The sequence below is a fragment of the Salvelinus alpinus genome, chromosome 7, assembly GCF_045679555.1.
Source record: "Salvelinus alpinus chromosome 7, SLU_Salpinus.1, whole genome shotgun sequence".
In the NCBI taxonomy this organism is placed as follows: Eukaryota; Metazoa; Chordata; class Actinopteri; order Salmoniformes; family Salmonidae; genus Salvelinus; species Salvelinus alpinus.
This window is the reverse complement of record NC_092092.1, coordinates 71,582,023-71,597,246: the sequence shown is the minus strand read 5'-3', so window position 1 is coordinate 71,597,246 and position 15,224 is coordinate 71,582,023. Positions and strand designations below refer to the sequence as shown.

General features: G+C 48.4%; 1 protein-coding gene across 2 annotated transcripts in view; it reads right to left on the bottom strand.

The window, feature by feature from the left end:
* Positions 1-11,966, bottom strand: part of LOC139581626 (leucine-rich repeat transmembrane protein FLRT1-like) — a 48,049-nt gene extending 36,083 nt beyond the window's left edge. Inside the window, exon 1 of one of the 2 annotated variants that reach the window (XM_071411585.1) lies at positions 11,878-11,966. The gene's annotated coding sequence lies outside the window, so the exon portion shown is untranslated. Of the gene's footprint in view, positions 1-10,182; positions 10,835-11,877 lie in introns of those variants that run through there. The other variant, XM_071411586.1, reaches the window with a different exon arrangement.
* Between the last annotated feature and the right edge of the window lie 3,258 nt (positions 11,967-15,224).

Below are 15,224 nucleotides of genomic sequence, written 5' to 3'. Positions count from 1 at the left end.
TCACTCACCCTTCCCAAGGCCCACACACCTCACTCACCCTTCCCAAGGCCCACACACCTCACTCACCCTTCCCAAGGCCCACACACCTCACTCACCCCTCCCAAGACCCACACACCTCATTCACCCCTCCCAAGGCCCACACACCTCACTCACCCTTCCCAAGGCCCACACACCTCACTCACCCTTCCCAAGGCCCACACACCTCACTCACCCTTCCCAAGGCCCACACAACTCACTCACCCCTCCCAAGGCCCACACAGCTCACTCACCCTTCCCAAGGCCCACACACCTCACTCACCCTTCTCAAGGCCCACACACCTCACTCACCCCTCCCAAGGCCCACACACCTCACTCACCCTTCCCAAGGCCCACACACCTCACTCACCCCTCCCAAGGCCCACACACCTCACTCACCCCTCCCAAGGCCCACACACCTCACTCACCCTTCCCAAGGCCCACACACCTCACTCACCCTTCCCAAGGCCCACACACCTCACTCACCCTTCCCAAGGCCCACACACCTCACTCACCCTTCCCAAGGCCCACACACCTCACTCACCCTTCCCAAGGCCCACACACCTCACTCACCCCTCCCAAGGCCCACACACCTCACTCACCCTTCCCAAGGCCCACACACCTCACTCACCCCTCCCAAGGCCCACACACCTCACTCACCCCTCCCAAGGCCCACACACCTCACTCACCCTTCCCAAGGCCCACACACCTCACTCACCCCTCCCAAGGCCCACACACCTCACTCACCCTTCCCAAGGCCCACACACTTCACTCACCCTTCCCAAGGCCCACACACCTCACTCACCCTTCCCAAGGCCCACACATCTCACTCACCCCTCCCAAGGCCCACACATCTCACTCACCCTTCCCAAGGCCCACACACCTCACTCACCCTTCCCAAGGCCCACACACCTCACTCACCCCTCCCAAGGCCCACACACCTCACTCACCCTTCCCAAGGCCCACACATCTCACTCACCCTTCCCAAGGCCCACACATCTCACTCACCCCTCCCAAGGCCCACACATCTCACTCACCCTTCCCAAGGCCCACACACCTCACTCACCCTTCCCAAGGCCCACACACCTCACTCACCCCTCCCAAGGCCCACACACCTCACTCACCCTTCCCAAGGCCCACACATCTCACTCACCCTTCCCAAGGCCCACACATCTCACTCACCCTTCCCAAGGCCCACACACCTCACTCACCCTTCCCAAGGCCCACACACCTCACTCACCCTTCCCAAGGCCCACACACCTCACTCACCCTTCCCAAGGCCCACACACCTCACTCACCCTTCCCAAGGCCCACATATCTCACTCACCCTTCCCAAGGCCCACACATCTCACTCACCCTTCCCAAGGCCCACACATCTCACTCACCCTTCCCAAGGCCCACACACCTCACTCACCCTTCCCAAGGCCCACACATCTCACTCAACCTTCCCAAGGCCCACACATCTCACTCACCCTTCCCAAGGCCCACACACGGACCTCATCAGAGATACACACATAAACATTCAGAGCGGATATAGTGAGGCACTAAAGGTTACAATTTGTATTTTGTTGAAATAAATTCAGTCCCTGAACTTTTCTCTGTGCCTCCTACTGCAGCAGCGTGGATCTGTTGTGCTTCTCAAAAAATAGGGCTGCGTGTTTGTGTGTGTGTGTGTGTGTGTGTGTGTCTGTGTGTGTGTGTGTGTGTGTGTGTGTGTGTGTGTGTGTGTGTGTGTGTGTGTGTGTGTGTGTGTGTGTGTGTGTGTGTGTGTGTGTGTGTGTGTGTGTGTGTGTGTGTGCACTCAGATGGATCATGAAATTCCCTCACTTGTGTAATGCATTCCTCTAGTATCTTTATTTTGAATAGGATCTATGTCAACTCAGAATGCCTCCTAGAGGTTGGGGCCCTATACGATGGTTTCGTTGGTTTTGTTTTTATACAAAATGATCAGCAAACGTGTAAAATAATAACACACCGAGTTAGAAATTCACAGAGGTAAAACAATATTGAATGGTGTAAGGGTGATGTTATTGTTAATTTTAAATTGTTATATATTTTTTATTTTGAATTGATATTGAAGTTACAGTTAAATAAATGATCTGAAATCAAATAAGCCTAGTACAGCCCCGTAGAGCCACTAGTAGAGACCCTATTAGAGCCCCTAGTAGAGCCCCTAGTAGGGCCCCTAGTAGAGCTCCTAGTAGAGACCCTAGTAGAGCCCCATGTAGAGCCCCTAATGGAGCCCCTATTAGTTCCCCTAGTAGAGACAAGTAGAGCCCCATGTAGAGCCCCATGGAGAGCCCCATGTAGAGCCCCTAGTAGAGCCCCATGTAGAGCCCCATGTAGAGCCCCTAGTAGAGCCCCTAGTACAGCCTCTAGTAGATCCTAGTAGAGCCCCTGGTAGAGCTTAGTAGAGCCCCTATTAGAGCCCCTAGTAGAGCCTAGTAGAGCCCCTATAGAGCCCCTAGTATAGCCCCTAGTAGAGCCTAGTAGAGCCCCTAGTAGAGCCCCTAGTAGAGCCCCTAGTTGAGCCTCTAGTAGAGCCCTTAGTAGAGCCCCTAGTACAGCCTCTAGTAGAGCCTAGTAGAGCCCCTGGTAGAGCCTAGTAGAGCCCCTATTAGAGCCCCTATTAGAGCCTAGTAGAGCCCCTATAGAGCCCCTATTAGAGCCCCTAGTAGAGCCCCTAGTAGAGCCTAGTAGAGCCCCTAGTAGAGCCCCTAGTAGAGCCCCTAGTATAGCCCCTAGTAGAGCCTAGTAGAGCCCCTAGTAGAGTTCCTAGTAGTAGAGCCCCTAGTAGAGCCCCTATTAGAGCCTAGTAGAGCCCCTATTAGAGCCCCTATTAGAGCCCCTAGTAGAGCCCAGTAGAGCCTCTAGTAGAGCCCCTAGTAGAGCCCCTAGTAGAGCCCCATGTAGAGCCCCTAGTTGAGCCTCTAGTAGAGCCCCTAGTAGAGCCCCTAGTAGAGCCCCTAGTAGAGCTCCCAGTAGAGCCCCTAGTAGAGTCCCTAGTAGAGCCCCTAGTAGAGCCCCATGTAGAGCCCCTAGTTGAGCCTCTAGTAGAGCCCCTAGTAGAGCCCCATGTAGAGTCCCTAGTTGAGCCTCTAGTGGAGTCCCTAGTAGAGCCCCTATTAGAGCCCCTAGTAGAGCCCCTATTAGAGCCCCTAGTAGAGCCCCTAGTAGAGCTCCTAGTAGAGCCCCTAGTAGAGCCTCTAGTAGAGATCCTAGTAGAGCCCCTAGTAGAGTCCCTAGTACAGCATCTAGTAGTAAAGCCCCTAGTAGAGCCCCTAGTAGAGTCCCTAGTACAGCATCTAGTAGTAGAGACCCTAGTAAAGCCCCTAGTAGAGACTAGTAGAGCCCTTAGTAGAGCTCCTAGTACAGCCCCTAGTACAGCCCCTAGTAGAGCCCCTAGTAGAGACTAGTAGAGCCCCTAGTAGAGTCCCTAGTACAATATCTAGTAGTAGAGACCCTAGTAGAGCCCCTAGTAGAGACTAGTAGAGCCCCTAGTAGAGCCCCTAATAGAGCTCCTAGTACAGCCCCTAGTAGAGCCCCTAGTAAAGACTAGTAGAGCCCCTAGTAGAGAATAGTAGAGCCCCTAGTAGAGCCTAGTAGAGCCCCTAGTAGAGCCCCTAGTAGAGCTCCTAGTAGAGCCCCTAGTAGAGTCCCTAGTAGAGTCCCTAGTACAGTATCTAGTAGTAGAGCCCCTAGTAGAGTCCCTAGTACAGCATCTAGTAGTACAGCCTATAGTAGAGTCCCTAGTAGACCCTAGTAGAGCCCCTAGTAGAGCCTAGTAGATCCCCTAGTAGAGCTCCTAGTAGAGCCCCTAGTAGAAACTAGTAGAGCCCCTAGTAGAGCCTCTAGTAGAGCCTCTAGTAGAGCCCCTAGTAGATCCCCTAGTAGAGCCCCTAGTAGAGCTCCTAGTAGAGCCCCTAGTAGAGTCCCTAGTACAGCATCTAGTAGTAAAGCCCCTAGTAGAGCCCCTAGTAGAGTCCCTAGTACAGCATCTAGTAGTAGAGACCCTAGTAGAGCCCCTAGTAGAGACTAGTAGAGCCCCTAGTAGAGCCCCTAGTAGAGCTCCTAGTACAGCCCCTAGTAGAGCCCCTAGTAGAGACTAGTAGAGCCCCTAGTAGAGAATAGTAGAGCCCCTAGTAGAGCCCCTAGTAGAGCCCCTAGTTGAGCCTCTAGTAGAGCCCCTAGTAGAGCCCCTAGTAGAGCCCCTGGTAGAGCCTAGTAGAGCCCCTATTAGAGCCCCTAGTAGAGCCTAGTAGAGCCCCTATTAGAGCCCCTATTAGAGCCTAGTAGAGCCCCTATTAGAGCCCCTATTAGAGCCTAGTAGAGCCCCATGTAGAGCCCCTAGTAGAGCCCCATGTAGAGCCCCATGTAGAGCCCCTAGTAGAGCCCCTAGTACAGCCTCTAGTAGAGCCTAGTAGAGCCCCTGGTAGAGCCTAGTAGAGCCCCTATTAGAGCCCCTAGTAGAGCCTATTAGAGCCCCTATTAGAGCCCCTATTAGAGCCTAGTAGATCCCCTATTAGAGCCCCTAGTAGAGCCCCTAGTAGAGCTCCTAGTAGAGCCCCTAGTAGAGACTAGTAGAGCCCCTAGTAGAGCCCCTAGTAGAGCTCCTAGTACAGCCCCTAGTAGAGCTCCTAGTAGAGCCCCTAGTAGAGTCCCTAGTACAGCATCTAGTAGTAGAGACCCTAGTAGAGCCCCTAGTAGAGACTAGTAGAGCCCCTAGTAGAGCATCTAGTAGTAGAGACCCTAGTAGAGCCCCTAGTAGAGACTAGTAGAGCCCCTAGTAGAGCCCCTAGTAGAGCTCCTAGTACAGCCCCTAGTAGAGCCCTTAGTGGAGACTAGTAGAGCCCCTAGTAGAGACTAGTAGAGCCCCTAGTAGAGCCCCTAGTAGAGCTCCTAGTACAGCCCCTAGTAGAGCCCTTAGTGGAGACTAGTAGAGCCCCTAGTAGAGAATAGTAGAGCCCCTAGTAGAGCCCCTAGTAGAGCCTAGTAGAGCCCCTAGTAGAGCCCCTAGTAGAGCCCCTAGTAGAGCCCCTAGTTGAGCCTCTAGTAGAGCCCCTAGTAGAGCCCCTAGTACAGCCTCCAGTAGAGCCTAGTAGAGCCCCTATTAGAGCCCCTAGTAGAGCCTAGTAGAGCCCCTATTAGAGCCCATATTAGAGCCCCTATTAGAGCCTAGTAGAGCCCCTATTAGAGCCCCTAGTAGAGCCCCTAGTAGAGCTCCTAGTAGAGACTAGTACAGCCTCTAGTAGAGCCTAGTAGAGCCCCTAGTAGAGCCTAGTAGAGCCCCTATTAGAGCCCCTATTAGAGCCCCTATTAGAGCCTAGTAGAGCCCCTACTAGAGCCCCTAGTAGAGCCCCTAGTAGAGCTCCTAGTAGAGCCCCTAGTAGAGACTAGTAGAGCCCCTAGTAGAGCCCCTAGTAGAGCTCCTAGTACAGCCCCTAGTAGAGCCCCTAATAGAGACTAGTAGAGCCCCTAGTAGAGAATAGTAGAGCCCCTAGTAGAGCCCCTAGTAGAGCCCAGTAGAGCCCCTAGTAGAGCTCCTAGTACAGCCCCTATTAGAGCCCCTAGTACAGCCCCTAGTAGAGACTAGTACAGCCCCTAGTAGAGCCCCTAGTAGAGCCCCTAGTAGAGCCCCTAGTAGAGGCTAGTAGAACTCCTAGTAGAGCCCCTAGTAGACTCCCTAGTACGGCATCTAGTTGTAGAGCCCCTAGTAGAGTCCCTAGTACAGCATCTAGTAGTAGAGCCTCTAGTAGAGTCCCTAGTAGAGCCTAGTAGAGCCCCTAGTAGAGCCCCTAGTAGAGCCCCTAGTAGAGCCCCATGTAGAGTCCCATGTAGAGCCCCTAGTTGAGCCTCTAGTAGAGCCCCTAGTACAGCCTCTAGTAGAGCCCCTAGTAGAGCCCCTAGTAGAGTCCCTAGTAGAGCTCCTAGTAGAGCCCCTAGTAGAGACTAGTAGAGCCCCTAGTAGAGCCTCTAGTAGAGCCCCTAGTAGAGCCTCTAGTAGAGCCCCTAGTAGAGCCCCTAGTAGAGTCCCTAGTACAGCATCTAGTAGTAAAGCCCCTGGTAGAGCCCCTAGTAGAGTCCCTAGTACAGCATCTAGTAGTAGAGACCCTAGTAGAGCCCCTACTAGAGACTAGTAGAGCCCCTAGTAGAGCCCCTAGTAGAGCTCCTAGTACAGCCCCTAGTAGAGCCCCTAGTAGAGACTAGTAGAGCCCCTAGTAGAGAATAGTAGAGCCCCTAGTAGAGCCCCTAGTAGAGCCTAGTAGAGCCCCTAGTAGAGCTCCTAGTACAGCCCCTATTAAAGCCCCTAGTAGAGCCCCTAGTAGAGGCCCTAGTAGAGCCCCTAGTAGAGCCCCTAGTAGAGCCCCTAGTAGAGCCCCTAGTAGAGCCCCTAATGGAGCCCCTATTAGTTCCCCTAGTAGAGACAAGTAGAGCCCCTAGTAGAGCCCATATTAGAGCCTAGTAGAGCACCTAGTGGAGCCCCTAGTGGAGCCTCTAGTAGAGCCCCTAGTGGAGCCTCTAGTAGAGCCCCTAGTAGAGCCCCTAGTAGAGCCCCTAGTAGAGCCTAGTAGAGCCCCTAGTAGAGCTCCTAGTACAGCCCCTATTAGAGCCCCTAGTGGAGCCCCTAGTGGAGCCCCTAGTAAAGAATAGTAGTTCCCCTAGTAGAGACAAGTAGAGCCCCTAGTAGAACCCATGTTAGAGCCTAGTAGAGCACCTAGTGGAGCCCCTAGTGGAGCCCCTAGTAGAGCCCCTAGTGGAGCCCCTAGTAGAGCCCATGTTAGAGCCTAGTAGAGCACCTAGTAGAGCCCCTGGTGGAGCCCCTAGTAGAGCCCCTAGTGGAGCCCCTAGTAGAGCCCCTAGTGGAGCCCCTAGTAGAGCCCCTAGTGGAGCCCCTAGTAGAGCCCATGTTAGAGCCTAGTAGAGCACCTAGTAGAGCCCCTAGTGGAGCCCCTAGTAGAGCCCCTAGTATATCCCCCAGTGGAGCCCCTGGGCATTCTCTCCAATGTCAATGTGCAATGTTTTCCACATGGAAAGCCATGCATTATCTCTCCATCTCTCTTTCTCGCTCTCTGTCTGTCTCTGTCTTTAATCTGATGTTCTGTAATGTTTAGGCACAGAGAATCTCCTTCTAATCTCAATATGGCCCTGTTTGCTCTGTCATAATCCTGTGTGTTTGCGTGTGCATGTGTTTTTAAAAGACATTAATGCCCAGTAAAACTGTATGACATCTGCCCTCTATGCTCTCTATGCCCTGTTGTGTTTGTGTGCTGAAATGAGTTCTGATGATGTAATATTTTGTTTATGTTATCGTGCTTGAGATGCTGTGCTGCACCATACATTGCATTTGAGTAAACAACTAATTGCCCATACTGCGTGTGTGTTTGTTCACGCACACATACAAAAAAACTTTAGATCCTATGGCCTTGTATAACATAAAACATGCACACACACAGGCTTGTATAACTAATATTGTGGGGATACACAAGTCCTATTTAAAATCCCATTTTCCCTAACCATTACCCTAAACTTTACCCTAACCCTAACCCTAACCTTAAACCCAAAACCTTAACCCTAAAGCTAACCCTAACCCTAGAACCTAACCCTAAAGCTACTAACACAAATTCTAACCTTAACCCTAAACCCCCCAAAAATAGCATTTGACCTTGTGGGGACTAACAAAATTTGTCAAATTTTTGTTTGTTTACTATTCTTGTGGGGACTTCTTGTGGACATCCACACATATCCAGAGCATAACACACACACACACACACACACACACACACACACACACACACACACACACACACACACACACACACACACACACACACACACACACACACACACACACACACACACACACACACACACACACACACACACACACACACACACACACACACACACACACACACACACACACACACACACACACACACACACACACACACAACTACACACTCACATAGGCTTCATTATTTATCCAAATACAATGCGTAACACACACACACACACACACACACACACACACACACACACACACACACACACACACACACACACACACACACACACACACACACACACACACACACACACACAAACACACACACACAAACACATACACACACACACACACACACAACTACACACACTCACATAGGCGTCATTATTTATCCAAATACAATGCGAAAAAAACAATATGCACTATACAAATAATAAAGAGTGCCCTTTAAGTCCCATGCAACTAGCTTTCACAGTCTCACGTCAGAATTCGACGTTCATCCATCTTTCTCAAATGTCAAATTTCTAAGTTGTTTCAAACGTCAAAAGTGTTAATCTTAAGGTTAGGCATTAACTTCAAATGTTAATGTTTAGGATAGGCTAAAAACAAAAATAGGACAAATAACTTTCTATCGCTGGATTCGTCCATGCAACCTTTGGCACCAGAGGCAGACACTTAAGGTTGGGGTTAATGTTAGGCATTAACTCTGAATGGCACCAGAGGCAGACACTTAAGGTTAGGCATTAACTCTGAATGGCACCAGAGGCAGACACTTAAGGTTAGGCATTAACTCTGATGGGCACCAGAGGCAGACACTTAAGGTTAGGCATTAACTCTGATGGGCACCAGAGGCCGACACTTAAGGTTGGGGTTAAGGTTAGGCATTAACTCTGAATGGCACCAGAGGCAGACACTTAAGGTTGGGGTTAAGGTTAGGCATTAACTCTGAATGGCACCAGAGGCAGACACTTAAGGTTAGGCATTAACTCTGATGGGCACCAGAGGCAGACACTTAAGGTTAGGCATTAACTCTGATGGGCACCAGAGGCAGACACTTAAGGTTAGGCATTAACTCTGATGGGCACCAGAGGCCGACACTTAAGGTTGGGGTTAAGGTTAGGCATTAACTCTGAATGGCACCAGAGGCAGACACTTAAGGTTGGGGTTAAGGTTAGGCATTAACTCTGAATGGCACCAGAGGCAGACACTTAAGGTTAGGCATTAACTCTGATGGGCACCAGAGGCAGACACTTAAGGTTAGGCATTAACTCTGATGGGCACCAGAGGCCGACACTTAAGGTTGGGGTTAAGGTTAGGCATTAACTCTGATGGGCACCAGAGGCAGACACTTAAGGTTAGGTATTAACTCTGATGGGCACCAGAGGCAGACACTTAGGTTAGGCATTAACTCTGATGGGCACCAGAGGCAGACACTTAAGGTTGGGGTTAAGGTTAGGTATTAACTCTGAATGGCACCAGAGGCAGACACTTAAGGTTGGGGTTAAGGTTAGGTATTAACTCTGAATGGCACCAGAGGCAGACACTTAAGGTTGGGGTTAAGGTTAGGCATTAACTCTGAATGGCACCAGAGGCCGACACTTAAGGTTAGGTATTAACTCTGATGGGCACCAGAGGCAGACACTTAAGGTTGGGGTTAAGGTTAGGCATTAACTCTGAATGGCACCAGAGGCAGACACTTAAGGTTGGGGTTAGGGTTAGGTATTAACTCTGATGGGCACCAGAGGCAGACACTTAAGGTTGGGCATTAACTCTGATGGGCACCAGAGGCAGACACTTAAGGTTAGGCATTAACTCTGAATGGCACCAGAGGCAGACACTTAAGGTTGGGGTTAGGGTTAGGTATTAACTCTGATGGGCACCAGAGGCAGACACTTAAGGTTAGGTATTAACTCTGATGGGCACCAGAGGCAGACACTTAAGGTTAGGCATTAACTCTGAATGGCACCAGAGGCAGACACTTAAGGTTGGGGTTAGGGTTAGGTATTAACTCTGATGGGCACCAGAGGCAGACACTTAAGGTTAGGTATTAACTCTGATGGGCACCAGAGGCAGACACTTAAGGTTAGGTATTAACTCTGATGGGCACCAGAGGCAGACACTTATGCCCATCTGCACCGAAAACTTAACTGAAGGTAACAGTGCTCGCTGTTGCCCCTAGTGGCCAATGTCTACAACATCTCCCGAGATCCTCAGACATCAATAGACGTTGAATACTGACTTGTATCAAAGGTGACCTGGCTGGTCCTATTCCCCCTCTTATAAACCTGTTGTGTTCCGATATAACTTATCTTAAAATTAACCATTTAAAATCCATTTTGAATGTGTTTTTATACAGCCTGTAGCATATAGAATGATCCTACCTTTTTGATCCTACCGCCTAGGCTTGTCGAGTCGATCGCGTTATCTGTCTCTCTCTCTCTCTTCTATTTACAGCAGTTAAAAACTGCATCCAAAATGCTTAATCGCCGTGGAAACCGCCTTCGCAGCGCTGTTACATCTCCATCCCAGTGTGTCGCTCTCTCTCTGTGTGAGAGTGTGTGTGTGAGGGAAAGAGTCACTAACCTATTATAATAAGCGTTGCGCTCCGTTTCCCTAGCTCCCTGCGTGACTTTGTTCGAGAGCTCAGGGTCTGTGCCTTACAACAGAAGTACACTGTAGTCAATAACTTAACCCTGAACTTACGTTACAATATAAGTTGTCAGATCACTGAAACGCGAAAGGCACATCTGTAAAACAAAACTCAAAAAAAAAAAGGCTTTTGCGCGTAAATGGTTACGCATATTAACTAACCTCGCCATACAGTCATATGGATCTATAGCCTATAGGCTATAATGTCATTATCTATATTTGTATACGTTTAGTAAAGGGCGCCAGGTGTTGCCAGAGCCGTGCAGTGATCCCTGCGCGCGCTGATGATGTGCATGCGTGTGTGATGGTGGTTCGCGCGGGGGAGCTTCGAGCGCGGGAAAGATGATGGTCTTCTCTCTTGTTCAGCTCCGTTACCGAATTCAGCAGGTCTTTACGGTTTAGTCAGACCAGCCTTACCAAGAAATCCATAAAGTATTTTATTGACAAGTCCTCCATGTGCAACATAATGGGCTTGTTATATTATCCTTTAAATTCAGTTAATTATTCAGTTTGCGTTGTGCATAAATTACACCGTGCTTGAAATAACTCAAAGCCTTTTGGCAGAAAAATACACGTCAATATTTCCCTGTAAGAGGTATAGCCTTGGTTTATTCTACTATATAAGTGGTTCTCGTGCTACAATAGGCGTATGACTGTTCAGTTGTATGTCTTTAAAATTACAGCAGTTTAATATTATGAAACTAGAGCAGATTCTCCTGCTTTTGTCCAAGGAAAGTACAATCAAATGTATAGAATCCAATCAATGAGCAGAAGAAAAGGGAGAGGTTTGGTTGGAGAAAGAGGGGAACAAGAGGTGACAGGGAGGAGAGCGAAGAATACATAAACATGTTGCACAGGGCATAAAAGAGAGGAGATGGAGAGAGACAAGAGGAGATGGAGGAAAAGAGCTGATAGATAATAGAGCAAATTGATTCTGGAGACATTGTACAGATCTGTCGTTTTTATCAGCAGCAGCAACATCACCATAGTAATCATCCTCAGCATCACTGTTCAGTTCTGAAGCCAAGGCAGGATTAAGTCTTACGGTATATTCTAACCACAACCGTAGAGAAACACACAGCTGCTCCACACATACACACACAGCCCTAACACACCATACACACTTACACACACACACACAGCCCTAACACACAACACCATACACCACCAATTATATATATATTCTCATTCACTCTCTCATTGTCAGTCACAGCAAGATTCTCTTTTCATCTTTTCTGTCCATTTTCTTTCAATTTATATATATTCAACCCTGGTCTGTCCATCCTTTCAGTGTTGAAAACCAAGTCTGGTACACATCACCTATTCCCCTCCGCTCTGTGCCCTCTCTCTTTCTCTCTTATTTTCTCTCTCTGCCTCTCTCTCTCTCTCCATCTCTCTCTCTGTCCAGTCATAACCTCATTACTTACCTTTCCAGGAGAAGGTAGGCTACACTCCATCTTTTATTTTATGTTCCCAGAAATGTAGTGGCTCCTTATGCGTTTTCTCTAGCCTTCTCTCTCTCTCTCTCTCTCTCTCTCTCTCTCTCTCTCTCTCTCTCTCTCTCTCCCTCTCCCCCTCTCTCTCTCTCCCTCTCCCCTCTGTCTGTTGGCTCTCCCTCCTTTTCTCTCTCTCTCTCTCTCTCGCTCGCTCGCCCTCCCCTCTCTCTCTCTCCCTCTCTCTCTCTCTCCCTCTCCCCTCCCTCTGTTGGCTCTCTCTCCCTCTCTCTCTCTCTCCTTCTCACCCTCTCTCTCTTTTTTCTAACTCCTATCCTGTGTCACTTCCCTTTAAAAAAAATCAGTACTACATATCAGCAGACACTTTATTTAACTGTAACAGGAATCGAGTTTATCATCATTTAAAACACTTGGAAAAAGTTAAATGTATAGCTATAATTCAGTATATTAGGATTTATAGTGAGGTCCGAAATTATTGACACCCATGATAAAGATCAGAAAAATGACTATATAAAAGAAATAATTAAAATACTGAGCTATACTGTATGCTCAAAAAAACGGGGAAATTATTGTATAATAATACAATTGCTCAGAGAAAGAGGTTTTGTTTAAAAATTAATCTTTTTTTTCTAAGATAAGTTAGGGGTAAGAGTTATTGACACCCTATTTTCAATACCTTTCAATACCTCACCTTGCGAGGATAAGGGCACTGAACCTTTTTTCTCAAATGTTTTCTGAGTTGGAGAACACAATGGGAGGGATCTTAGACCACTTCCTCTGTGCTAACGGTTTGCCCTCTTCAATTCAAACCACAGGTTTTCAATGGGGTTCAGGAAACTGAGATGGCCAGTACAAAATGTTGATTTTGTGGTGAATTAACCATTTGTTTGTGTTTTTTATGTGTACTTGGGGTTATTGTCTTGCTGGAATATTCACATGTGGCCAAGTTTCAGCCAGAGGCTGACAGAAGCAACCAGGTTTTGGGCAAAAAATGTCCTGGTACTGGGTAAAGTTCATAATGCCGTTGACAAGGCCTCCAGGACCAGTGGAAGCAAAATAGGGAAAGGGGGATACCTAGTCAGTTGTACAACTGTATGCATTCAACTGAAATGTGTCTTCCGCATTTAACCCAACCCTTCTGAATCAGAGAGGTGCGAGGCGCTGCCTTAATCAACAACCACATCTTCGGCGCCCGGGGAACAGTGGGTTAACTACCTTGTTCAGGGGCAGAATGACAGATTTTTACCTTGTCAGCTCGGGAATTCGATCCCGCAACCTTTCGGTTACTGTCCCAACGCTCCTGGCCGCATGGCTACCTGCCCCCAAAATAGTCCCATAACATCAAAGATTCACCACCATATTTTACAGTAGGTATGGGGTTATTTTCTTCTCATGAATTCTAATTTCTATGCCAAACCCACCACTGGTATGCGTGGCCAAAGAGCTCTATTTTCATGTCATCTGACCAATGCACTGGTTCCAATCAAAGTGACAATGTCGTTTAGCAAACTCCAGACGTTTACTTTTGTTGGATGGACCCTTCTCTGTCTCACCAGTTGCTTTCCATCTCACACTCTCTCTCTTTATTTATCTTTTTTTTCTCTGCTCATCCTTCTGTCTCACTTTCTGTTCTTCTCTCTCTCCTTTAACTGACTGAATTGGGAGAGCCACCTCCACAGGCTAAATACTTATTTTACCTCTTTCTGACACCATCTCTCTCTCTCCACCCCTCTCTCTGTCTCCACCCCTCTCTCTCTCTCTCCACCCCTTTCTCTCTCTCTCTCTCTCTCTCCACCCCTCTCGCTCTTTGCCCATCGCTCTTTCTCCACCCCTCTCTCTCTCTGCCCCTCTCTCTCTCTCTCCCCCATCTCTCACTCTCTCGGTCTCTCTCTAATTAAGTAGGTTTCGGTAACAAACCTTTGGGCTTTGGCGTTGCCATGGTTACCCCAACATTCAATCTTGTTCGGCCCGCCTCTGTGTATGCGTGCCTGTGAGTCAGTGTATGTGCCTGTGGGTGAGTGTGCGGGTGAGTGTGTGTGCGTGGCTGTGCATGCACATGAGCATTTTTTGGCAGTGTCGCTTGCTGGGCTCTGCTTTCATGCTTTTGTCTTCCAGAGGGACAGACAGATGCTGCCATTCTGCTGCCTCTCCTCCTCTCTGAGATATAGAACATTTGTGGTCAACCTCACCCTCTTTCTGGCTCTCTGTCTTTGTGTTTGTCCCTCTCTCTCTCTCTCTCTCTCTCTCTCTCTCTCTCTCTCTCTCTCTCTCTCTCTCTTTCTCTCTCTCTTTGTATACAAGAGTAACAGACTTGTTTCTCTGTCCATAAAGCCTCATCCATAATATGGTTCATGTAACACAGAGGGAGAAACCCAAGGTTTCTAGAGGTTCAGCCTTTTCTTCCCTCTTCTCTCTCTGGCCATTTACCCATGTTCCTCTGTATTTTCCTGTCTGAATGGATAGCTTTCCAGACGAGTTACACACTGAACAAGTGTGCTGTGCTGCCCCTGGCTAGCTAGTGTGGTGCTGTGGTGTCCTCATATCGACCAGCCTGTCAGGTTAAAAGTTACTCAGTATTGGAGGATCATGATTCCTGGCAGCAGGGCGGGAACTGAAAATAAATGCATTTTATTCCAATCGGCCTTGAAATCAACCGAGAGATGAGGGCTCATGATGGAGCGTGTGACATCACTGAGGTCTAAGTTCATATGTCAGAAGCAGAGCTGATGACGCAGTGGACCAATCCCAGAGCTGTATACAGTGTATAAGAACTTGAAGGTCTATTCTCAATTAAACTGAATACATTATGTATACAATCCAGCCAGAAGGTATATTTGCATTATAAAGAATGTTTTCCCATGATGTTTCTCTTCTCTGTTTTATCTTTCAGCCAACAAGACCCTGTTGGGGGGAGGAGGAGGTGAGTCCTTCTGTCGCTCTTTACTCTTTTATTTCTGTTCCCTTGTTCCTGGAGAGAAATAATACAGACCAGTGTGTGTGTGTGTGTGTGTGTGTGTGTGTGTGTGTGTGTGTGTGTGTGTGTGTGTGTGTGTGTGTGTGTGTGTGTGTGTGTGTGTGTGTGTGTGTGTGTGTGTGTGTGTGTGTGTGTGTGTGTGTGTGTGTGTGTGTGTGTGTGTGTGTGTGTGTGTGTGTGTGTGTGTGTGTGTGTTAGACCTGGGATAACACACTTTTTTCCCTATGCTTTGTGGAAAGTAAATATTTTTGGGGGGTAAGAAATAGTTACTTTGGAGGTGACTACAGCTGTTTGCATACAGATCACCAAAAATGACTACTTTTTAAAACTATTTGAATACAGATCT